Source organism: Macaca mulatta, chromosome 14 (assembly GCF_049350105.2).
Source record: "Macaca mulatta isolate MMU2019108-1 chromosome 14, T2T-MMU8v2.0, whole genome shotgun sequence".
NCBI classification, from domain to species: Eukaryota; Metazoa; Chordata; class Mammalia; order Primates; family Cercopithecidae; genus Macaca; species Macaca mulatta.
Window position 1 is genome coordinate 11,577,333 of NC_133419.1, and position 25,385 is coordinate 11,602,717.

Sequence of the window (25,385 nt, forward strand, 5' to 3'; positions counted from 1 at the left end):
CTGGTGTTTGTGTTGCCAAATGCAGCACTTTTTTCTTATACACTTTACTTCAACATTGATTAAATTAAATGTCTCGGGATTTCAAGGGAATTGGGATTTGACCCCTTTTCTCAAAGGACTTGTACGCTGAGTACATGATGACTGTTCATTCCATGAACGTTTATTTACTGAGCACCTTTGCAGAGCCAGGCAGGGAGGGTGGCAGAATTAAAGCAGCCAGTCACAGGGAACTTAGAGGAACTTCCATGGCTTTTCATCTTCTCATGCCTTGGTTTAAAGTACCGGAGAAAGGCCGGGCGCGGTGGCTCACGCCTGTAATCCCAGCACTTTGGGAGGCCGAGACGGGCGGATCACGAGGTCAGGAGATCGAGACCATCCTGGCTAGCACGGTGAAACCCCATTTCTACTAAAAAATACAAAAAACTAGCCGGGCGAGGTGGCGGGCGCCTGTAGTCCCAGCTACTCGGGAGGCTGAGGCAGGAGAATGGCATAAACCTGGGAGGCGGAGCTTGCAGTGAGCTGAGATCCGGCCACTGCACTCCAGCCTGGGCGACAGAGCGAGACTCCGTCTCAAAAAAAAAAATAAAATAAAATAAAATAAAGTACCGGAGAAAGATGATAGTTCTCCTTGCCAGAGACGCCTCTTTCCCCTGATCATGGATGTTTCCTTAGAAACCAACTTGCATGTCCCCCACTTTCGTGGACTTTGAAGCTGGAGTCTTGTGTAAACATTACTTCATGGGCATGTGAGAAACAGGCCTTTCCTGCCCCCGCCGTGAGCCTCCAGCTTTCTCTAAGTCGACTTCTCAAGGGGATACTGCCGTTTCTTTTAATATCCAAAAACCCGTTTGAACATTACATGGTTTTCTCACGGTAACACTTCAGTCAGCTGCTTACAGGGTCATTTTGGTAAATAAGCAGAAAATCAGAGAAGTGTTGCTGGACTTGGAGACAAGTCTGCGCAGTTCAGAGCAGCAGAGCTTTTGAATCAAGACATCATGGGAGGCTGAGGCGAGTGAATCGCTTGAACCCGGGAAGGGTAGGTTGCAGTGAGCCAAGATCGGAGACTTAAAAATAAAAAAGGGCAGGGCACAGTGGCTCACGCCTGTAATCCCAGCACTTTGGGAGGCTGAGGCGGGCAGATCACCTGAGGTCAGGAGTTCGAGACCAGCCTGACCAACATGGAGAAACCCCGTCTCTACTAAAAATACAAAATTAGCCAGGCATGGTGGCGCATGCCTGTAATCCCAGCTACTCAGGAGGCTGAGGCAGGAGAATCGTTTGAACCTGGGAGGCGGAGGTTGCAGTGAGCCAAGATCGCGCCATTACACTCCAGCCTGGGCAACAAGAGTGAAACTCGGTCTCCAAAAAAAAAAAAAAAAAGACATTTATGCTGTGTCCTAAACGTTCAAGGAGATTTTGTGGGGTGAGGTGCTGGAGAGTTGAAGCTACAAATGGAAACCTATAAACTCATGGTGTTGGGCGTCATACAGTCCTGCCTTGAGTCACGTACTCTCGTGGTTAGCTCAGCTCGGAAACTGGACTGCCTGGGTTCATATCCTGTCTCTGCTACTCTACCTTGGGGCATGTTCCAGTTTTTCCTTCATCTGTGAGATTAGGATGATAACATCCCTTAGATGGTGGTTGTGAAGATTAAGTGAGTTAGTACCTGCGCAGTGCTTATAGTGGTGCCTGACATACAGTAAGTGCTTAATAAACGTTAGCGGTTGTTTGCCCCTTTATCAGCTTCACACTGGACTGGTCATCTAAGCTGTCACCAGACGTCCCGCACCACTGGTGATCCACAATGTTTCTGTTCCGTTGTTTTAAACCCCTTAGCTCATTTTGCTTCTCTGGACATCTTATTTCAGTCCTCTCCTCTTTCACGATGTTATTTGGTCTGGAATAGGCTTGTGTGGAATCTGCCGCTCCTCACTCAGTGAACCCTTCTCCCCATGCTGAAGCCCTCTTGGTGGGATGGGGGAAGAGATTCCTGTACCCACGGCTAATCATGGGAAAACTCTAGGGTAATTTTTCATTTGCGCTTGTGTTTATAAATCTCTGAAACCTTATAGGACCCTTGCCAGTGGACCAATCTGTGAGTTCTCCATCTAGTTAAAGAAAAAGAAAAAAACTGGTGGTAAAATAGACATAACATAAAATTGACCATTTTAACCATTTTTAGGTGTACAGCTCAGTGGTCTAGAGTACATTCACATCACTGTGCAACCATCTCCACTGTGCAGCTCCAGAACTTTTCATCTTTCCTAATTGAAACACTGTAGCCATTCAACACTAACTCTCCAGCCCCTGGCAACCACCGTGCTTCTTTCTTTCCCTCCTTCCTTCCCTCCCTCCCTCCCTCCTTCCTTCCCTCCCTCCCTCCTTCCTTCCCTCCCTCCCTCCCTTCCTTCCCTCCCTCCCTTCCTTCCTTCCTTCCCTCCCTTCCTTCCTTCCTTCCTTCCCTCCCTCCCTCTCTTCCTTCCTTCCTTCCTCCCTCCCTACCTCCCTCCTTCCCTCCCTTCCTACCTCCCTCCTTCCCTTCCTTCCTTCCCTCCCTCCCTCCCTTCCTTCCCTCCCTCCCTCCCTCCCTTCCCTCCCTCCCTCTCTTCCTTCCTTCCTTCCTTCCTTCCTTCCTTCCTTCCTTCCTTCCTTCCTTCCTTCCTTCCTTCCTTCCTTCCTTCCTTCCCTCCCTTCCTCCCTCCCTCCTTCCTTCCTTTTTTTTTTGACGTAGTTTCGGAGTTTCACTCTTGTTGCCCAGGCTGGAGTGCAGTGGGGCAATCTCGGCTCACTGCAGCCTCTGCCTCCCAGGTTTAAGCGATTCTCCTGCCTCAGCTTCCCAAAGTAGCTGGGATTACAGGCATGCGCCACCATGCCCAGCTAATTTTGTATTTTTAGTAGACACGGGGTTTCTCCATGTTGGTCAGGCTGGTCTCAAACTCCTGACCTTGTGATCCACCCACCTCGGCCTCCCAAAGTTCTGGGATTACAGGCATAAGCCACCGTACCTAGCTGCTACTTTCTGACTGTATGAATTTGACTACTCTAGGTACCTCATGTAAGTGGAATTACACAGTATTTGTCCTTTTGTGTCTGGCTTACTTCACTTTCACTTACGTTATATCGTGTGTCAGAATTTCATCTCATTTCTTTTTTTTTTTTTTGAGACAAATTATTGCATTGTCACCTAGGCTGGAGTGCAGTGGTGCAATCTTGGCTCACTGCAACCTCCACCTCCTGGGTTCAAGTGATTCCCCTGCCTCAGTCTCCTGAGTAGTTGGGACTGCAGGCGTGTGTCACCATGCCTCGCTAATTTTTTTGTTATTTTTAGCAGAGATGAGGGTTTCACCATGTTGGCCAGGCTGGTCTCTAACTCCTGACCTCAGGTGGTCCACCCGCCTCGCCTCCCAAAATGCTGAGATTATAGGCATGAGCCACTGCTCCCGGCCTTCTCTTATTCTTTTTTCTTTTTTTTTTTGAGACGGAGTCTTGCTCTGTTGCCTGGGCTGGAGTGCAGTGGTGCAATCTCAGCTCACTGTAACCTCTGCCTCCCGGGTTTGAGCGATTCTCCTGCCGCAGCCTCCCAAGTAGCTGGGACTACAGGCGTCTGCCACCATGTCCAGTTAATTTTTTGTATTTTTAGTAGAGACAGGGTTTCACTGTGTTAGCCAGAATGGTCTCGATATCCTGACCTTGTGATCCACCTGCTTCAGCCTCCCAAAGTGCTGGGATTACAGGCGTGAGCCACCGCGCCCGGCCTCCTCTTATTCTTTTACATCAGATAGTCGCACCATTAGCAATTCCTATCAGGTCCCTCTTCTGTGTCCTTAATCTAGCCACTTCTCCTCATCTCCACTGCCACTGCCCTGATCTAAGCCACCGCATGTCTCATCTGGATTACAGTCATTGTTTCCTAACTTGTCTTCCTGTTTTTGCCTTAGATTCTTTTTGTCTCTTAGCACAGCAACAAGATTGATCCTTTTCGTTTTTGAGACAGGGTCTCACTCTGTCACCCAGGCTGGAGTATAGTGGTGGGATTACAGCTCGCTGCAGCCTCAGACTCCTGGGCGCAAGCGCTCAGGAGTACAGGCATGCACCACCATGCATGACTAATTTTTAAAATTATTAGTAATGAGGCAGGGTCTCACTATGGTGCCCAGACTGATCTTGAATTCCTGGGCTCAAGTGGTCCTCCCACCTTGGCCTCTCAAAGTGCTGGGATTACAGATGTGAACCACCGCTCCCAGCCAATTAATCTTTTTGAAACCTAAGTCAAAGGCCAGGTGCGGTGGCTCACGCCTGTAATCCTAGCACTTTGGGAGGCCGAGGCAGGCAGATCACCTGAGGTCGGGAGTTTGAGACCAGCTTGACCAACATGGTGAAACCCCGTCTCTACTAAACATACAAAATTAGCTGGGCGTGGTGGCGCATGCCTGAATCCCAGTTACTCAGGAGGCTGAGACAGGAGAATCACTTGAACCTGGGAGGCGGAGGTTGCGGTGAGCTGAGATCGCGCCATTGCACTCTAATCTGGGCAACAAGAGCGAAACTCTGTCTCAAAAAAAAAAAAAAAAAAGGAAAAAGAAACCTAAGTCAGGCATTGCCATGCCTCACTCATGACCTTCCATGGCTCCCATCTCACTTGGAAGCTTAAGTGCTTGTGGTGGTGTCGAGGCTTCCATACCACCTGGCCCTCACTGCCCTTCTGACCCCATCTTTTCCTCCCTCATGGAGCTCTGGCCACAAGGGCCTCCTTGCTGTTCCTTGATCTGGCAGCCAAGCTTCCATGCCAGGGAATACAAAAAGTATTTGCTGTGAACTATGCCTGGAATGTTCTTCCCCTTGACAAACTTTTCCCCTTATAATGTCACCTCACGAGAGATCTTCTCTGACATCTTACGTAAAGTAGCAAGCCCTCCTTCCCCTGATCTAGGGCCTTACTTTTGTTATTTATTTATTTATTTAGAGACAGGGTCTTGCTCTGTCACCCAGGCTGTAGTGTGGTGGCATGATCATAGCTCACTGCAGCTTCCAACTCCTGGGCTCAAGTGATCCTCCTGCCTCAGCCTCCAGAGTAGCTAAGACTACCGGTGTGCACTACCATGAGCAGCCAATTAAATTTTTTTTTTTTGGTACAGATGGGGTTTCATTATGTTTTTCAGACTGGTCTTGAACTCCTAGTCTCAAGTGATCCTCCTGCCTCAGACTTCCAAAGCATTGGGATTATAGGTGTGAGCCGTTTCACCCAGCCATCCCTTCTTTTGAACACTGCTTTATGTACGCCCTTGCTTGATCTAAGTAGAGAGTATTGTGTAAATCATTTTGGCCCAGGACAGAATTTCAGAACCGGATGATTTGTTAGTGATCCTCTGTTTCCACCAATTCTCTTCACATTAAAGCTGAAGGAATGGGGGCCCGAAAAGGCTGAGTGACCCCTGACTCCCATATCATCCTGAGCTCTGAACTGATTGATTCACGAGCCACAGCATTCTTCTGGTAAGGCAGAAGGCCTGCAGCCCACCCTACCCCGATGCTATTGCCGTATAGTGGCCCTTGGGCCCTGGGCCTTCGGGTCTCCTGTCGCTTGGGTGCTGTTCATTTCCAGGAGGAACATGTGCTGGTGGAGTTTCCCACCTCTGACCCGGTCACTCTCCAGGCAGCGCTTCTTGGTGTGAAACCATGTCGTTCAAATGATTGTCCTTTTGGTGTTCAAATGACCATCCTGTGGACATTTTTGTGTCTTTGTGCCCCTGATAGTTTGCCCTATCTTTTTCCTCCTAGGCCTCTTAGGGGTTAAACGATACCAGGAGGAAGCAGGGCCAGTTCTCCTGCTCATTCTGCACATTATGAATGAGGAATATTTTACATTCATGAATAAGCTGTTGTTATTGACGCTCTGATTACGGATAAAATATTCCTGTTCCTCTTGGCTACACGTGAAATTGCAGTGAGCAGTACAAGATGCACTTGAGAGGTGTGGTCTCTGCCGTGCTAGCTGGAGACATTCTGGGGAAAAGAGGACGAGGGAGGGATGGCACGCTCAGGTAACAGTAAGCACTCGCCCTCTGAGGTGCTTTCTATGTGTTGGGTATGGCGTAAATGCTTTGTGTGATGTCATTCATTTCATCCTCACAGTAGCTCTCTGGAGTAGGTGCAGTTATATCCCCATTTGGCAGTGGAGGAATCTGAGGCACAGAAGGATTAAGTAATTTGCCCAAAGTCGTGGAGAGATGGAAGGGCAAAGCCAGGATTTGAACCCAGGCGGGCTCCAGAGTCCTTTCTGTTAAATACCACATTTTTTTCTTTTTTTTTTGAGACAATCTCGCTCTGTCACTCAGGCTGGAGTACAGTGCGATCTCAGCTCACTACCACCTTTGTCACCTGGGCTCAAATGATTCTCCTGCCTCAGCTTCCCGAGTGGCTGGAACTACAGGCATGCACCACCACGCCCGAATAAATTTTGTATTTTTAAATAGAGATGGGGTTTCGCCATGTTGGCCAGGATGGTCTTGAACTCCTGGCCTCAAGTGGGCAATATGCCTTGGGCTCCCAAAGTGCTGGGATTACAGATGTGAGCCACTGCGCCCGGCCTAAATACTACATCTTGATGAAGGTTTCATGGAGGAAGTGAGACATGAGCTGGGCCTTGAAGGAGAGCCCCCACATGTAGACAACATGAGTGAGGGGCCAGGGATGGAGAGAGCGTGGCTGACCCAGCAGGGAAGAGAGACAGACCTCATCTGACACAGGGCATGCATTGGGGAATGGTGGGGGAGACGGGGCAAGAGGGTGGAGACCGATTGTAAAATGTCTTAACATAAAGGCAGAGGGTTGAAGAACTCAGACTTTAAAGAGTATTGAAGAGCCGGGAGCGGTGCTCACGTCTATAGTCCCAGCACTTTGGGAGGCCAAGGCGGGCGGATCACGAGGTCAGGAGATCGAGACCATGGTGAAACCCGTCTCTACTAAAAATACAAAAAATTAGTCTAGCACGGTGGTGAGCGCCTGTAGTCCCAGCTCCTCGGGAGGCTGAGGCAGGAGAGGCAGGAGAATGGCATGAACCCAGGAGGCAGAGCTTGCAGTGAGCCGAGATCGCACCACTGCACTCCAGCCTGGGTGAAAGAGTGAGACTCCGTCTCAAAATAAATAAATAAATAAATAAATAAATAATTAAATAAATAAAAAATAAAGAGTATTGAAGGGTGACTTGCTAGAGACTGAGGTCTAGGGAGGTTTTTGGGTAGCAATGGTAGGTTTGAGGGTGGGAGGTATGGAGGCAGGAAAGAGACCCTGAGGGTCCAGCCAAAGATGGTGCAAGGGAAATGAAAGAAAGGGGAAACCCAAGGCTAGGCGCGGTGGCTCACGCCTGTAATCCCAGCACTTTGGGAGGCCGAGGTGGGTGGATCACCTGAGGTCAGGAGATCAGGACCAGCCTGGCCAACATGGCGAAACCCTGTCTCTACTAAAAAATACAAAAATTAGCCAGGTGTGGTGGTGGGCACCTGTAAACCCAGCTACTTGGGAGGTTGAGACACGAGAACTGCTTGAACCTGGGAGGCGGAGGTTGCAGTGAGCCGAGATTGTGCCACTGCACTCTAGCCTGGGCCACAAGCATGAAACTCTGTCTCAAAAAAAAAAAAAAAAAAAAAAAGAAAGAAAAAAAAAAAAGAAGGGGGAAGCCCATAGCACCTTCCTTCTCATCCAAGTCACCTTCTGGAGAGGGATCAGCCCAGGAGCTACAGGAGGGCCTCGGGTTTCATCTGTTACTCACAGGAGGCAGCCTCCGGGCTTTTGCAGGAAGGTCGAGGACATTATTTACTGAAGTCTGTTTTCCCGTGGATGGCTGTCCCTGCCCAGGCAACGAGCATTTCTTCACGCTGCACATTCCAACTTGGTCAGACCAGAAGGCAGCAAATCCAGGATTTTTTTTTTTTTTTTTTTTAACTTCACGCAGAATTCCTTGCATAGCAGAGAGCTCAGGCAGGAAGGCCCTGTTTGGGGACAGAGGTCAGGGCTTCCGAGTCCAGGACCACTGAGAAAGAGTCAGGCCTTTCTTTTTTTTCTTTCTTTCTTCTTCTTCTTTTTTTTTTTTTTTTTGAGATAGCATCTTGCTCTGTTGCCCAGGCTAGAGTATAGTGGCGTGATCTTGGCTCGCTGAAACCTCTGCCCCCCGGGATGAAGCGATTCTCCTGCCTCAACCTCCCGAGTTGCTGGGATTACAGGCGCCCGCCAATGTGCCTGGCTAATTTTTGTATTTTTAGTAGAGACGGGGTTTCACCATCTTGGCCAGGCTGGTCTTGAACTCCTGACCTTGTGATCCACCCGCCTTGGCCTCCCAAAGTGCTGGGACTACAGGCGTGAGCCACCATGCCCGGCAGAGTCAGGCCTTTCTCTGTTAATCACAGGTTTGCCTGATTGGCCTCTGAATACATGTACCTGGAGTGAACTCTGTCACAACCAGAAATTTAATTTAACCCTTGAGCTTTGTTTCCTCCCACCCCTAAAGTATCAACTGCTAAAGGGATTTAGAAAGGATCCGAGGCAAGATTGGCAGGGCTGAGGGTTCTGTGGCTCTCACTGTCCAGGACAGCTGGCCACTGGGTCCAGCCTGCTCCCAGCAGCGGGCACATGCAGGGGAGCAGGGCCCTGACCTTCCTGGCAGGAAGCAGGGTCTGGGTGAGGCTTCCCAAGCTCTGCCTGCTACCCTCCTGCTTGAAATCACGGGTGAGGGGTGTGAGGCCCTCCTATAAACCCGGCAGAACCCAGCCAGAAGGCGCACTGGGACCTTATCTCCCTCCCCTCTGGATTCCAGCTCCCCGGAATGGGCCAAGCTTGCCTTAACTTTTTATTGAAGTGAAAAACAGTCAAGATATGAATATTCCCTAAAGTCACTTTGGAATACTTTCAAGAACAGTTTCACAGTTAAACAGGCAAAAGGACAAGATTGCATGCAGGACTGGATCACCCACTTGGAGAGCCGGTTCTGGAAAGAAAGCTTTGATTTCATGCCTTATCTGTTTCATGCATCGTAGAAGAAGGGAATGGAAGGCATTTGGCTGGGGAGATGGAGGCCTGCTGCTTGTATGGGGTATTCCCCTCTGCATGGTGACAGGTTCTTAGGGAAACATCTTGACAGAAGGCTTATGAGCAGTCTGGCAAACTTCCCACCCTCCTTGTACCCAGGATAAAAATGTTGGCCTGACAAAAATGTTTAGGTAATTTTCTAGTATTTTTACCACTTCACAGACCCCAACGACCCAAGTAATGGCTCTCTTAAAAAAAAAAAAAAAAAAAGAAAAGAAAAGCTGGGCATGGTGGCTCATGCCTGTAATCCCAGTACTTTGGGAGGCTGAGGTGGGCGGATCACCTGAGGTTGGGAGTTCAAGACCAGCCTGACCAATGTGGAGAAACCCTGTCTCCATTAAAAATACAAAATTAGCTGGGGGTGGTGGCTCATGCCTGTAATCCCAGCTACTTTGGGAGGCTGAGGCAGGAAAATCACTTGAACCTGGGAGGCAGAGGTTGCAGTGAGCTGAGATCGTGCCATTGCACTCCAGCCTGGGCGACAAGAGCAAAACTCCGTCTCAAAAAAAAAAAATAATAATAATAATAAAATAAGTAAAGCAAAGCTCTTAAAAAATTTGTCCTGCTATCTTATTACAATAAGTGCTGACGTTGACAGACTCTGTCATCTTTACTGTGTCAATGTGAGTGAAAAGAAATCAGCTGGGAGCAGTGGCAGGCGCCTATAGTCCCAGCTACTCAGGAGGCTGAGGCAGGAGAATCACTTGAACCCAGGAGGCAGAGGTTGTAGTGAGCTGAGATTGCACCACTGTGCTCCAGTTTGGGCAACAGAGCGAGACTCTGTATCAAAAACAAACAAATAAACAAAAAAACTAAAACAAACATTAGTGAAACGGTGTCACCAAAGGCCTAGGAGGGATTTTTTTTTAAATGGTGTATTAATGGTGTACATTTTCCTCTTTTGTTGTTTTCTTTTCTCTCTCTCTCTCTTTTTTTTTTTTTTTTTTGAGGCAGGGTCTCACCCTGTCACCCAGGCTGGAGTGCAGTGGTATGATCACGGCTCACTGCAGCCTCCATCTCCTGGGTTCAAGCGATCCTCCCACCTCAGTCTCCTGAGTAGCTGGGACCACAGGTGTGTGCCACCATGCCCAGCTAATTTTTGTCGTTGTTGTTGCAGAGATGAGGTCTTGCCCTGTTGCCTAGGTTGGTCAGGAACTCTGGGCTCAAGCAATCTCCACCTCCAAGCCTCAACCTTGGCCTCCCAAAGTGCTGGGATTACAGAATTGAGCCGCCGGCGCCCGGCCCACTTTCCTCTTTTCTAGGCATTGTTAGGGGCGATAATTTGGGAGAAGTAAAGGACAGAAAAAAAATCAAAGAAGAGGCATTCTTGTATCAGTGCTCTCCTGAATTTGTTGGGGAGCCCTGGGTGAGCCCTGTCAGGGGCTGGAGGGTCCAGTCTCAGTGTGAAAAGACCTCAGGGGCTCAGCCCCAGCTCTGGGACCTGGCTGAGAAGAAAAGCGAATGTGTGCTGACCAGACCTGACCAGACCTGCTCGGTGAGGCTGCGGGTGGTGGTGAGAGGCCATTCCAAGAAACCACCTGGAATAGGGGGGAGGAGATGGGAGGTCAGGGGCTCTGCTCTTCAGACAGCACCGAGTCCTGCCGAGAGGAATTCCTGGGAGGATTTTGAGTCCACCTGACTTCCCTTTGCTCTTGGTGTACAGGTCCCAGGCCTCACCACCCTGGCCTTCTTTCGCTTCCTCAAATGTCCCAGAGGCCTCTGTACCTGTGCGCATGCTATTCCTTGGCCAGGAAAGCCCCCCATCCCCTAAGCCAATTATCTTCCCGGTTTCTGCACAACCGTCACCACCTCTGGAAAGCCTTGGCCCAGGGCTTGGCCAGGATTCCCCGCTTTATATAACTTTTTTTTTTTTTTTTTTTTTTGAGACAGAGTTTCACTCTTTTGCCTAGGCTGGAGTGCAGTGGCACGATCTCAGCTCACTATAACCTCTGCCTCCCGGGTTCAAGTGATTCTCCAGCCTCAGCTTCCCAAGTAGCTGGGACTATAGCCTCTGGCCACAATGCCCAGTGAATTTTTGTATTTTTAGTATAGATGGGGTTTCACCATGTTGGCCAGGCTGGTCTCGAACTCCTGACCTGTGATCTGCCTGCCTCGGCCTCCCAAAGTGCTGGGATTACAGGCGTGAGCCACGGCGCCCGGCCTATAATTTTATTTTAGGTTTGGGGGTGCACGAGAATGTTTGTTACATAGCTACACTCATGTCACGGGGTTTGTTGTACAGGTTATTTCATCACCAGGAATTAAGTCCAGTACCCAATAGTTATCTTTTCTGCTTCTCTCTCTCCTCCCACCCTCCACCCTCAAGTATTAGTGCAAAAATAATTGCGGCTTCAGACCATGCATCTGAAATCATTATAACTAGGCTCAAACACATCTTTATTAACCAAAATAGGAACCATTACAAACATTTTTGCTAACGAGAAATAAGGTTTTTCATTCCTATAGTATATAAATCCATGCTTCGGGATTCGACGAACTTTTAGAAAGCATTTTCTGGGCCAGGTGCGGTGGCTCAGGCCTGTAATCCCAGCACTTTGGGAGGCCGAGGCGGGTGGATCACAAGGTCAGGAGATCAAGACCATCCTGGCTAACACGGTGAAACCCCATCTCTACTAAAAATACAAAAAAACTAGCCGGGCGAGGTGGCGGGAGCCTGTAGTCCCAGCTACTCGGGAGGCTGAGGCAGGAGAATGGCGTGAACCCGGGAGGCGGAGCTTGTAGTGAGCCGAGATTGGGCCACTGCACTCCAGCCTGGGCGACAGAGCAAGGCTCTGTCTCAAAAAAAAAAAAAAAAAAAAAAAAGGAAGCATTTTCTTCATCCTGCTGGTTGTGGAAGCGTTTTCCCTGCAAAAAGCTGTGGAGATGCCTGAAGAAGTGGTAGTCGGTTGGCGAAAGGTCAGGTGAATATGGCGGAGGAGGCAAAAAACTTCGTAGTACAATTCGTGGAACTTTTGAAGTGTTGTGCGACATGCGGTCAGGCGTTGCCGTGGAGAAGAATGGGCACTTTCTGTTGACCAATGCCGGCTGCAGGCATTGCAGTTTTTGGTGCATCTCATCAGTTTGCTGAACATATTTCTTAAATGTAGTGGTTTTGCCAGGATTCAGAAAGCTGTAGCGGATCACCACCAGTGACCATGACCTTCTTTTGGTACAAGCTTGGCTTTGGGAAGTGCTTTGGAGCTGCTTCTTGGTCCAGCCACTGGTCATCACCAGTTGTTGTATAAAATCCACTTTTTGTCTCACGTCACAACCTGATCGAGAAATGGTTCATTGTTGTTGTGTAGAATAAGAGAAGACATTTCAAAATGATGTTTTGTTTTGTTTTTTAATTTTTGCTCAGCTCATGAGGCACCCAGTTATCAAGCTTTTTCACCTTCCAGTTTGCTTCAAATGCTGAACATCCGTCCAATGTCCATGTTGAGTTCTTCGGGAATTTCTCGTGTAGTTTTAAGAGGGTCGGTTTTGATTATTTCTCTCAATTGGTCATTGTCAACTTCTAATGACTGGCGCCACTGCGCTCGTTGTCTTCAAGGCTCTTGTCTCCTTTGCAAAACTCTATTTTGAGATGGAGTCTTGCTCTGTCTCCCAGGCAGGGTGGAGAGCAGTGGCAAAATCTCGGCTCATTACAACCTCTGCCTGCCAGGTTCAAGTGATTCTCCTGCCTCAGTCTCCCACGTAGCTGGATTTACAACCGTGCACCACCATGCCCAGCTAATTTTTGTATTTTTAGTAGAGATGGGGGTTTCACCATGTTGGAAGGGCTGGTCTCGAACTCCTGACCTCAGGTGATCTGGCTGCCTCAGCCTCCGGCGAGAACTACTTGAACCACCACTGCACTGTATGTTCATTAGCGGTTCCTGGGCCGAATGCACTGATGTTGCCAGTTGTCTCTGCTGCTTTACAACCCATTTTGAACTCGAATAAGAAAATACCTTGGGGCCGGGCGCGGTGGCTCACGCCTGTAATCCCAGCACTTTGGGAGGCTGAAGCGGGCAGATCACAAGGTCAGGAGATTGAGATCATCCTGGTTAACATGGTGAAATCCCGTCTCTACTAAAAATGTAAAAAATTAGCTGGGCGTGGTGGCAGGTGCCTGTAGTCCCAGTTACTTGGGAGACTGAGGCAGGAGAATGGCATGAACCCGGGAGGTGGAGCTTGCACTGAACCGAGATTGCGCCACTGCGCTCCAGCCTGGGTGACAAGGCAAGACTCCGTCTCTTTAAAAAAAAAAAAAAAAAAAAAAAAAAAAGAACATAGCTTGAATTTGCTTTTGGTCTAACATAATTTCCATAGTCTAAAATAAACATAAAATAAACAGCAAGTAATAAGTCATTAGCAAAAAAACTGAAGGAGAGAAATGTGCCTTTAAATGATACATAGCCGGGTGTGGTGACTCACGCCTGTAATCCCAGCACTTTGGGAAACTGAGGCAGGTGGATCACCTGAGGTCAGGAGCTTGAGACCAGCCTGGGCAACATGGTGAAACCCCGTCTGTACTAAAAATACAAAAATCAGCCGGGTGTGACGGCAGGTGCCTGTAATACCAGCTACTTGGGAGGCTGAGGCAGGAGAATCACCTGAGCCCAGAAGGCAGCGTTTTCAGTGAGCTGAGATCGCGCCACTGTACTCCAGCCTGGGTGACAGAGTGAGACTCCGTCTAAAAAAAAAAAAAATATGTATAACATAACCACATTTATTTAAGAATATATTCCAATATCAAACACAGATTTCAACAATGCAAACTGCAGTTACTTTTGCACCAACCTAATAGACCCCAGCGTCCGTTGCTTCCTTGTTTGTGTTTATGAGTGTGCATCATTTAGCTTCCACTTATACATGAGAACATGCCATGTTTGGTATTCTGTTCCTGTGTTAGTTTGCTGAGGATAAGGGCCTCCAGCTCCATCCACATTCCCGCAAAAGACAGGGTCTCGCTCATTTTGATGGCTGCAGGGGTCTCCCCGCCTTTTTTTTTTGGAGACAGAGTCTTGCTCTGTTGCCCAGGCTGGAGTGCAATGGCGTGATCTCGGCTCACTGCAACCTCTGACTCCTGGGTTCGAGCAATTCTCCTGTTTCAGCCTCCTGAGTAGCTGGGACTACAGGCGCCTGCCACCATGCCTGGCTGATTTTTGTATTTTTAGTAGAGACAGGGTTTCACCTTGTTGGTCAGGCTGGTCTTGAACTCCTGACCTCAGGTGATCCGCCCACCTCGGCCTCCCAAAATGTTGGGATTACGGGGATGAGCCACCGTGCCCGGCCCACGGTGCCCTTTTAAGTGCTCTGATGACCCTCTGCACCTTGCCTCTGTTGCTGTCCCTGCCCATGCAGTGGCTTCTCCTGGGTCACTCTTCTTCACCAGCCTCTGAGGTCAAGATCCTCCCTACCTGTTGTCAGGTGTTCCTTTCCAGCAGGTAGCTTTCAGAGGCCTGAAGGTGGGAGAAGGAAGACCCCCCGACTGTCTGCAAGCACTGGGATGTTGGGACATTGTTTGCTCACTCTCATATTTCCAGGACCCCGCATGGGGTGCTCAGTGGACGTCCATGAACTGACTAAACGTCCAGCTCACTTTTGTCAAGCAGCTGTCACTCCCCGGCTCTTTATATTCGTTATCTCATGTGACTCTCACAAGATCCTTGTGAGGAAGGTGTCGTGTCCATTTGCAGGTGGGGGAATTGAGGCTGTGTAGTTTTGGCAATTTGGCTGAGCTTACACAGGTAAGAAGCAGCAGCACTTCTCAGTTCTTCCACTTAAGCTGTATAAGAATCACTGAGGAGCTGGTTAAAGATATAAGTTTCTGAGGGCTAAGTCTGGTGGCTCACGCCTGAAATCCCAGCACTTTAGGAGGCGGAGGGCAGATCATGAGGTCAGGAGTTGAGGACCAGCCTGACTAACATGGTGAAACCCTGTCTCTACTAAATACACAAAAATTAGCTGGGCGTGGTGGTGCACACCTGTAATCCCAGCTACTCAGGAGGCTGAGGCATGGGAATCACTTGAACCTGGGAGGTGGAGGTTGCATTGAGTCAAGATTGTGCCACTGCACAGCCTGGGCAACAGAGTGAGACTCCATCTCAAAAAAAAAAAAAAAAAAACTGTAGGTTTCTGGGCCCCACTTCCAAGATTTCTGATTTTGTCATTGCATTTCTAATTTTTAAATTATTTTATTTATAAATTATTACTATTATTTTGATTGACATATTTGATATATGTATACAATGTGCAGTGATTAAATCAAGCTAATTAACATGTCTGTCACCTCACTTACCTATTTTTTTTTTTTTTTAAGATAGGGTCTCACTCTGTCATCCAGGCTGGAGTGTAGTGGTGTGATCATGGCTCACTGCAGCCTCAACCTCCAAGCCTCCAGTGATCCTCCCACCCTAGCCTCCCGAGTAGCTGAGACTACAGGCACACACCACATGCCCAGCTAATTTTGTTTATTTTTTTGTAGAGGTGGGTGTCTCACCATGTTGTCCAGGCTGGTCTGGAACTCCTGGGCTCAAGCAGTCCTCTAGCCTCAGCCTCCCAAAGTGCTGGGATTATAGGCGTGAGCCACCGAGCCTGGTTCCCATCATTGTTTTATATAGCTCTTTTTTTTTTTTTTTTTTTGAGATGGAGTCTTGACCTTTCACCCAGGCTGCAGTACAGTGGCGCAATCTTGGCTCACTGCAACCTCTGCCTCCTGGGTTCAAGCGATTCTCCTCCCTCAGCCTCTCAAGTAGCTGGGATTACAGGTGCCCGCCACCATGCCCGGCTAATTATTTTGTATCTTTGGTAGAGACAGGGTTTCACCATCTTGACCAGGCTGGTCTCGAACTCCTGATCTTGTGATCCACCCACCTCGGCCTCCCAAAGTGTTGGGATTACAGACGTGAGCCACCGCGCCTGGCCTTTTTTTTTTTTTTTTTTTTTTTTTGAGATGGAGTCTTGCTCTGTTGCCCAGGGTGGAGTACAGTGGTGTGAACTTGGCTCACTGCAACCTCCAAGTGATTGGAGGTTCAAGCGATTTTTGTGCCTCAGCCTCCTGAGTAGCTGGGTTACAGGCATGCACCACTGTGCCGGCTAATTTTTGTATTTTTAGTAGAGATGGGTTTTCACTATGTTGGCCAGGCTGGTCTTGACCTCCTGACCTCAAGCGATCCACTCGTCTTCGCCTCTCGAAGTGCTGGGATTACAGGCAAGAGTCACCGCACCCAGCCCTACTTTGTTTCTGTGAATATGACTACTGCAGGTACCTCAGATAAGTGGAGTTACATAGCATTTGTCCTTTTGTGTCTGGCTTATTTCACTGTCATGGTATTCTAAGCAAAGGGCCCTGGTAGTTCTCATGTAGGAGTCTGGACCATTCTTTGAGAATTTACAGGAGAGGATGGTGGCAGGGGGTGGGGGCTGTGCTGTCCTGGCACAGGCTTTGAGGGTTGACTTCAGAGGGATGGCGGGGGCTGGATGAGTCAGTGAGTGTGGGCTGAGAGGCGGGAAGGAGGAGGTTTGGGTAAGGGTGAGAGTGGGGCCCTGGGATTGGGTGACTGGTTTCCGGCAGGCATTGCTGAGGGCTGGGGTGTTGACCGAGGCCTAAGTACTCAGAGTGGAAGGACAGTCATGAGGACTGGCCCGTGCAGGGAGGGTCTGTGAGCCATGGGTCAGAGGGGAGGGCAAGGAGCTGAAAAAGGAAGGCCAGCGGTGGGGAGGGGCTGGGTCAGGTGGGTGTCTGGCTGTGCAGTCTACAGGGGGGTGAGAGCCGCAGTGGTCAATCCAAGTAGAGGCAGCGGCCGGGCCCACTCTAGGTCCAGGGGCAGGTGGTGTAACGGCGGGAAGTCAGTGCAGGCGAGGAGGCCAGAGATTTGGGAAAGGGGGCCTGTGGGCACAGAGAAGGACTGATCTGGAGCCAACCCTCTGCCTCAACAAGGGGGCTGTGCGTGCTTCTTCCTGAGGAAGCCCAGGTCGTGGGCAGCTTCCTGGCTCCGAGGAGAGATGACCCAGCCCCTGGGGCGAGTGGTCATAGCAGCCCTCAAATCACCCAGGGATGGGCCTTCCTCCATCTCTCCACCCCCTCCCTGTCCATCTCACCTCTCCCTTTATTCATTCATGCTCTTCTTGCTTTTCTCAACTCCCTTTCTCTCTTCCATTCTCTTTCTCCTAACTGCCAGTGTGCGGGGCTGAGGTGTGCCTGTGGGTACCCGCATCCCAGCCAGTCTCCCACACCCAGGCCTCAGGGCATGTCCAGCCTCACCTGCCATGGGCTGCCTGACCCCAAGCAGGCCTTTACTGGGCTCTGAACCTCACTTCTCCATTTGCCACATTTACAGTGATAGTGCAGGTTGAGCATCCCTAATCCAAAAATCCAAAGTCCAAAATGTCCCAAAACCTGAAATTTTTTGAGTGCTGACATGACGCCACAAATGGAAAATGCCATACCTGACCTCATGTGACAGGTCACAGTCAAAACTCTGTTTAATGCACAAATGTTTAAAGCATTGTATAAAATTGGTCAGGCACGGTGGCTCACACCTGTAATCCCAGCACTTTGGGAGGCTGAGGTGGGCAGATCACCTGAGGTCAGGAGTTCAAGACCAGCCTGGCCAACATGGTGAAACCCTGTCTCCACTGAAAATACAAAAATTAGCCTGGCGTGGTGGTGTGTGCCTGTAGTCCCAGCTACTCCAGAGGCTGAGGCAGGATAATTGCTTGCAGTGAGCCAAGATCATGCCACTGCACTCCACTCTGGGTGACAGAGTGAGACTCTGTCTCCAAAAAAAAAAAAAAAAAAAAAATTGTGTAAAATTACCTTATACACATACCTCATGTGTGTATAAGGTGTATATGAAACAGATGATTTTTTTTTTTTTGAGATGGAGTTTCACTGTTGTTGCCCAGGCTGGAGTGCAGTGGTGCGATCTCAGCTCATTGCAAACTCCGCCTCCCAGGTTCAAGTGATTCTTCTGCCTCAGTCTCCCGAGTAGCTGGGATTACAGGCATGCACCGCCATGCCTGGCTAATTTTGTATTTTTAAAATTTTTTAGTAGAGACAGAGTTTCTCCACGTTGGTCAGGCTGGTGTTGAATTCCCGACCTCAGGTGATCTGCCCTCCTCGGCCTCCCAAATGTGCTGGGATTACAGGCGTGAGCCACTGTGCCTGGCCAGAGATGAAGTTGATATTTAAACTTGGGTTCTATCACCAAGATAGCTCATTATGTATATGCAAATGTTCCAAAACCTGAAAAAATCTGAAATCAGAAACACCTCCGGTCCCACGCATTTGGGATAAGGGATACTCAACTAGTACCTCCTGCATGGGGTTGTCACGAGGATTAAATGAGAGCATTCATGGAAAGGGCTTGGGACGGTGCTTGGCACAGAGTAAGCACCCAATAAATATTATCCATTGTAACTCCCAGAGGTTCCTGATGGGGGTGTGGATTCACCGACCTTTTCTTTTTCATAGTAGTGCACATACAGACTCAGAAAGGAGCAGAAGCCCTCTAGCTGAGTCAGGGTAGGGGTTATGGTGGGGGTGTGGCTGCCATGTTGGTTTGACAGCCTGGCCTGGACCCCCCCAGGCAGGATCACCACAGGGCATTCCAGCTCCCTGAACCACGTGACCACCCGTCTCCGTGCTACCACAGGCACCCAGTCCTCATCTCCTGGTCCCCACCGTGCCCCACCCCGTGTTCCTCAATGTCTGATTCGTACTGGGGTGCTCCCTGGCTTTTGTACCTTCTTTCTCCCCTGGGGCAGTGGTTCTCAACCAGGGGCGATATCCCTCCCGGGGAACATTTGGCACTGTCTGGACACAGTTTTGGTTGTCACAACTAGGGGGGCTTCTGCTAGCATCCAGTAAGTGCCTTCTGCCCACTGTATTCCAGTGGAAGCCCCCCTAGTTGCCTCAACATCCTGCGACATACAGGACAGCCTCCCACAGCAAAGAATCCTTTGGCCCAAAATGCCAAGGGCACCACTGTTGAGAAACTCTGCTCCAGGGTAACTTGGACTGTGTTTGCAGTCAGAAAAGACTCCTCCTTGGCCGGGCGCGGTGGCTCAAGCCTGTAATCCCAGCACTTTGGGAGGCTGAGACGGGCGGATCACGAGGTCAGGAGATCAAGACCATCCTGGCTAACACGGTGAAACCCCGTCTCTACTAAAAATACAAAAAAAACTAGCCGGGCGAGGTGGCGGGCGCCTGTAGTCCCAGCTACTCGGGAGGCTGAGGCAGGAGAATGGCGTAAACCCAGGAGGGGGAGCTTGCAGTGAGCTGAGATCTGGCCACTGCACTCCAGCCTGGGCGACAGAGCGAGACTCCGCCTCAAAAAAAAAAAAAAAAAAAAAAAAAAAAAGACTCCTCCGAGGTCTGCCACCTCCCCATGGGCCATCATCCCTGCAGCTGGCTGCAGGAGGCTGAAGCTCTTGCCTGACCAAAGTGTCTCCCCAGATCCTTCTTTTGTTTCAGTGTAAACAAAATCTCAAGTTCTTTCAGCTTGCAGGGGTTGACCCCAGGTGGATGAGGCATCTGAGTTGCCCAGCAGGAACGGTCAGGTCTCAGGGGACTGGAACAGGCCCAGCATCTTGTATTATTTAGTTCTTCTATTGAAGTTCGGCAGCTGGGTAAGCACTGAATTATTGTGAACAATGTGGCTGTTTAGAAGTTTTGTTTTTTTTTCCCCTGAAAGAAAAAAGAGGTGAGAGATGAAGGTTGGCGGGAGATGATGATCTGGTGGGAGCCATCCTGGAAATTGATGTTGCCCACCTGGGATGACCACTGTCGGACTCTTCAATCAGCACGCAAGTCTCACTCTGTGGTCATGATGGGTTTTAAACCTCTCAACTTTTGTGTGTGTGTTTTTTTTTTTTGAGACAGAGTCTCTCACTGTTGCCCAGGCTGGAGTACAGTGGCGCGATCTCAGCTCACTGCAACCTCCGCCTCCTGGGTTCAAGCAACTCTCCTGCCTCAGCCTCCCAAGTAGCTGGGACTGTAGGCACCACGCCCGGCTAATTTTTTTTTTTTTTGAGACGGAGTCTTGCTCTGTCACCCAGGCTGGAGTGCAGTGGCACAATCTCAGCTCACTGCAACCTCCACCTCCGGGGTTCAAGCGATTCTCCTGCCTCAATCTCCTGAGTAGCTGGGATTACAGGCGCACGCTACCACGCCCGGCTAATTTTTGTATTTTTTAGTAGAGTCGGGGTTTCACCATGTTGGTCAGGCTGGTCTTGAACTCCTGACCTTGTGATCTGCCTACCTCAGCCTCCCAAAATGCTGGGATTACAGGCGTGAGCCACCGCACCCAGCCACGCCTGGCTAATTTTTGTATTTTTAGTAGAGATGGGGTTTCACAATGTTGGCCAGGATGGTCTCGATCTCTTGACTTCGTGATCTGCCCACCTTGGCCTCCCAAAGTGCTGGGATTACAGGCGTGAGCCACCGGCGCCCAGCCAATTTTTGTGGTTTTGATAGCTAGGGGCCAGAGCTCTAGTTACAAGAGTTATTCTCTAAACCCTATGAGGTTTTTCATGTGATGTTTGGTTTATGATTGAGTGTAGACACGTGGATGAACTGTGCTTTTTGTTTTTCCTATCTTGTCCACTTTGTGAACTCAATCAGTTTCACAGGTCACCTTCTCTGTTTCTGACACCTCTCCCCCTGGTGGAATTACCTGTTGCTGTATCTGGTCAAAAGACAAAAATATGTAGACCCCATGCAGTGGCTCACACCTACAATCCCAGAACTTTGGGAAGTTGAGGTGGGCGGATCACGTGAGGCCAGGAGTTTGAGACCAGCCTGGCCAACACAGTGAAACCCCGTCTCTACTAAAAATACAAAAAAATGGCTGGGCGCGGTGGCTCATGTGTGTAATCTCAGCACTTTGGGAGGCCGAGGCGCGCGGATCACGAGGTCAGGAGATCAAGACCATCCTGGCTAACACGGTGAAACCCCGTCTCTACTAAAAATACAAATAATTAGCCGGGCGTGATTGCAGGCGCCTGTACTCCAGCTACTCGGTAGGCTGAGGTAGGAGAATGGCCTGAACCCAGTAGGCGGAGCTTGCAGTGAGCCGAGATCGCACCACTGTACTCCAGCCTGGGCGACAGAGTGAGACTCCATCTCAAAAAAAAAAAAAATTATCTGGGTATGGTGGCAAACGCCTGTAGTTCTAGCTACTAGGGAGGCTGAGGCACCACAATTGCTTGAACCTGGGAGGCGGAGGTTACAGTGAGCCGAGATTGCACAACTGCACTCCAGCCTGGGTGATGGAGTGAGACTCCAAATTACAACATGTTCAGTTAGTTAAAGATCCTAATTGGGGCCGGGCACAGTGGCTCACGCCTGTAATCCCAGCACTTTGGGAGGCTGAGGCAGGTGGATCACTTGAGGACAGGAGTTCAAGACCAGCCTGGCCAACATGGTGAAACATCCTCTCTACTAAAAATACAAAAATTAGCTTGGTGTGGTGGCATGCACCTGTAGTCCCAGGTACTCTGGAGGCTGAGGCAGTAGGATCTTTTGAACCCGGCAGGCAGAGTTTGCAGTGAGCCAAGATCACGCCACTGCACTCCAGCCTGGGCAATAGAACGGGACTCCGACTCAAAAAAAAAAAAAGGAAGATCCCAATTGGGCCGGGCCATGTGGCTCACACCAAGCTAGGAGGCAGAGGTGGGAGGATCGCTCGAGACCTGCCTGGGCAATATAGTGAGACCTCATTATCCACACACAAAAAAGAGAACAAACCAATTGGCTTTTATTTGCAGTTCTGGAATCATGCAATGCCTTATTCTACGAAATGAAATGAATGTTCCAAGGAGCTGAGCAGAGGAGATTAGCTTTAAAGACAGAAAAGAGCTGAGGAAAGCGGAAACAGAGAACAAAAAGCAGACGGGTCGCCTCAGAGTTACTTTCCTTATAAAGGGTCTTATAAAGGGTTTAATTTTTTTTTGTTTTAAACTAGAGCTGGGGTCTCACTCTGTGGCCCAGGCTGGTGTGCGGTGACTCTTGACAGGCGCAGGCTCCCTCCTGACCAGCATGGGGAGTTTGACCTCATTGAAAAGGCTAAAGCAGGGACACGTCCTTATGATGCTGGCTAAAGCTGGCCTTTTTGAGGATTCGGCTGTTATCGCTGTTTCTCCTGATTTCTCGGAAGGTCAGATGAGCAGTTTTGGCTTGGTGGTGTGGAACTTGAGCATGAATAGTTCCATTTTGGTTTGGTCTGTTGGGCCTAGGGCAGGAGCTCAGTCTAAACCAATGGCCTGCTATAATTTTATTTAGCAACCTATACACACATGCCCATACATTATGCACCCCAACCCTAGCTCTTACTATAGTCTGTCCCTGTGAATAAAACCCATATATATATATATATATATATGTTTTTTTTTCTTTTTTCTTTTTTTTGGGAGATAGAGTCTCGCTTTGTCACCCCGGCTGGAGTGCAATGGGGCCATCTCAGCTCACTGCAACCTCCGCCTCCCAGGTTCAAGTGATTCTCCTGCCTCAGCCTCCTAAGTAGCTAGGACTACAGGTGTGTGCCACCACACCTGGCTAATTTTTTGTATTTTAGTAGAGACGAGGTCTCACTATGTTGCCTAGGCAGTCTCAAACTCCTGACCTCAAGTGATACGCCAGCCTCAGCCTCCCGAAATGCTAGGATTGCAGGCATGAGCCACTGCGCCCGGCTAAATCACTATGTAATTAATATAACTAATATCATCATCCCTCAATGGAAGAAGATTCTAAAGGACCGGGACCTTGTATTGTTTACTCATCTTTGAGCCCTTGACCCCGGCACTGTGTCTGAACTGAGATAAGGTTTCAGGAAGTACTTTGAGAGCTGAACCAAACTTCAAAGAAGTGAACGATATGCAGCCGTTTGTCTGGGAAAATGACATTTTGGGCCACTGAATATATACTGAAGAAACGTGTTGCTGAAAGTTGAAAGTTTTAGTAGGGTGTTGGGGACTGCCTGAGAGTGTCCCTCTCTTTTTTCCAAACCAATCACAGCTAAGATGATTTCCTCGGTGTCAAAAGGCTTGACTGTTTCAAGAGGCGTTTTGTTGTTGTTGTTTGAGACGGAGTGTCACTCTGTTGCCCAGGCTGGAGGGCAGTGGTGCAATCTTGGCTCACTGCAACTTCCGCCTCCTGGGTTCAAGCAATTCTCCTGCCTCAGTCTCCCGAGTAGTGGGGATTACAGGCGCGTGCCATCATGCCCGGCTAATGTTTCTATTTTCAATAGAGATGGGATTTCCCTGTGTTGACCAGGCTGGTCTCAAACTCCTGACCTCAGGTGATCTGCCTGCCTTGGCCTCCCAAAGTGCTGAGATTAAAGGCGTGAGCCACTGCGCCCAGCCTCAAGAGGGATTTTTGGAATGCTAGGCAAGGTAGAGACTACGGACACCAAGAATTTAAGGCATTTATAGGGTCTACTTTCTAATGTGATCACTGCAAAAGTTTGAATTGTAGAATTTGTTTTCTTTTAAAGAAGTACAATTATATTACTTTCAAGGATATACAATTTTTTAAGTTTTTTTGTTTTATTTTGTTTTAGACAGGATCTCACTTTGTCACCCACACTGGAGTGCAGTGTCATGAACATGGTTTACTACAGCCTCTGCCTCCTGGGCTCAAGTGATCCTCCCACCTCAACCCCCCAAGTAGCTGGGACTACAGGCATGCGCCTCCATGCCTGGCTAAGTTTTTGATATAATTTAAATGTATTGAAATAAGCTGCAAGGAATGATCTAGGCTTTGCATAACCAAGTAAACCAGGTCCTTTAAAAGAGATACTTAGGGATCATAAAGAGTATACAAATAATTAGCAGGTATGTTGTTTGTAAACAGTTCTACATAGTTAAAATGCTTCCTTATCTTAGTTATGTTGTTAATTTGCATTGTAGCCTATGTTTAAACGATCACAAATTCTCTATCAGGGGAATGTTTGCATTAATAAGGTTTTACTTCACTGGTCTAACAAATATTCACTGGGTGTCTATCATATCCCAGGCCTGGGAGATAGCAGTGATTAAGTGACTAAGTTCTTGTGTTCCTGAAATAAACTAGTGAGGCAAGATGCGATGATGGCTGGCAGAAGAAACCGCTTGAATGCACAGCTGATGGAAATTGCTGATAAATTAGATATGTAGGGGGCGGGGTGAGAGACAAATCAAGGATGACTTCTAAGTTGTTGGACTTAACAGCTATAGCTGAATGGCCTTGTCATTTACTGAGTTGGGAGAAATGAGAAGAGGGTCTGGTTAAAAAAAAAAAAAAAAATCAAAACTTAACTTTTGGATCCGTTAAGTTTGGGATCCTTAAAAGACAACCAAGAAGAGAGGCCAAGTGTGTAGCTGGCTATATACAACTCTGGTGTTCAGGGGAGCAGTACAGCAAATTTTTTTTTTTGAGACAGAGTCTTGCTCTGTTGCCCAGGCTGGAGTGTGGTGGTGTGATCTCAGTTCACTGCAACCTCCACCTCCCGGGTTCAAGAGATTCTCCTGCCTCAGCCTCCTGACTAGCTGGAACTACAGGTGTGTGCCACCATGCTCAGCTAATTTTTGTATTTTTAGTAGAGATGGGGTTTCACCATGTTGGGAAGGCTGGTCTCGAACTCCTGGCCTTGAGTGATCTGCTCGCCTCAGCCTCCTAAAGTGCTGGGTTACAGGTGTGAGCCACTGCACCCGGCCCAGGCTAGAGATATAAATTGGGGGTTGTATTAGTTTCTTACGGTTGCTATAATTACCACAAACTGAGTGGCTTAAAACAACAGGCACTTATTGTTCTGAAGGCTATTGTCTTGCAGTTCTGGGGGATAGAAGCCCAAAATTACAGTGCTGGCAGGGTCATGTTCCCTCTGAAGGTTCTAGGGAAGAATCCTCCTTTGCCTCTTTCTAGCTGCTGGTGCTCAGAATCCTTGGTGTTTCTTGGCTTAGAGCAGCATAACTCCAATTTCTGCCCCCATCTCCATGTGGCCGTCTTTGTCTGTGTCTCTGTGTTTCCTCTTATGAGGACACCAGTCATTAGATCAGGGCTCACTCTAATTCAATATGACCTCATGGTAAAATTTGATCACATCTGCAAAGACCCTGTTTCCAAATAAAATTCCATTCACAGGTACTGGGGGTTAGGACTTGAGCATATCTTTCGAGAAGGGACAGAACTCTCTCCACTGCAAGGGCCATCAGTGTGTAGGTGATATTTACAGCCAAGAGACTGCCTGGCCCCAACCAGGAGAGCATGGAGTAAGAACAGAGAGGACCAAGGGCTGGGGCTGGGCGCAGTGGCTCACCCCTGTAAGCCCAGC

At 48.9% G+C, this 25,385-nt stretch overlaps 1 protein-coding gene and 1 long non-coding RNA gene across 7 annotated transcripts in view; one reads left to right on the forward strand and one right to left on the reverse strand.

Moving 5' to 3' along the window:
• The window catches only part of AHNAK (AHNAK nucleoprotein), a 113,184-nt gene that overhangs the window by 57,522 nt on the left and 30,277 nt on the right, over positions 1 to 25,385 (forward strand). For 2 of the 6 annotated variants that reach the window (XR_013403602.1, XR_013403606.1), the window contains exons 6-7: positions 325 to 1,084; positions 8,342 to 9,304. The exons of 2 other annotated variants lie outside the window; for them this stretch is intronic. The gene's annotated coding sequence lies outside the window, so the exon portion shown is untranslated. Of the gene's footprint in view, positions 1 to 324; positions 1,095 to 8,341; positions 9,305 to 25,385 lie in introns of those variants that run through there. 2 more of the 6 variants (XR_013403605.1, XR_013403604.1) reach the window with 2 other exon arrangements.
• On the reverse strand, positions 10,795 to 24,365 carry LOC144334176 (uncharacterized). The gene is made up of 5 exons (XR_013403681.1): positions 23,585 to 24,365; positions 20,083 to 20,251; positions 16,243 to 16,406; positions 11,851 to 12,895; positions 10,795 to 10,983 (listed from the first exon to the last, which is right to left on the reverse strand). It is a non-coding gene; the product is annotated as an uncharacterized LOC144334176 (long non-coding RNA).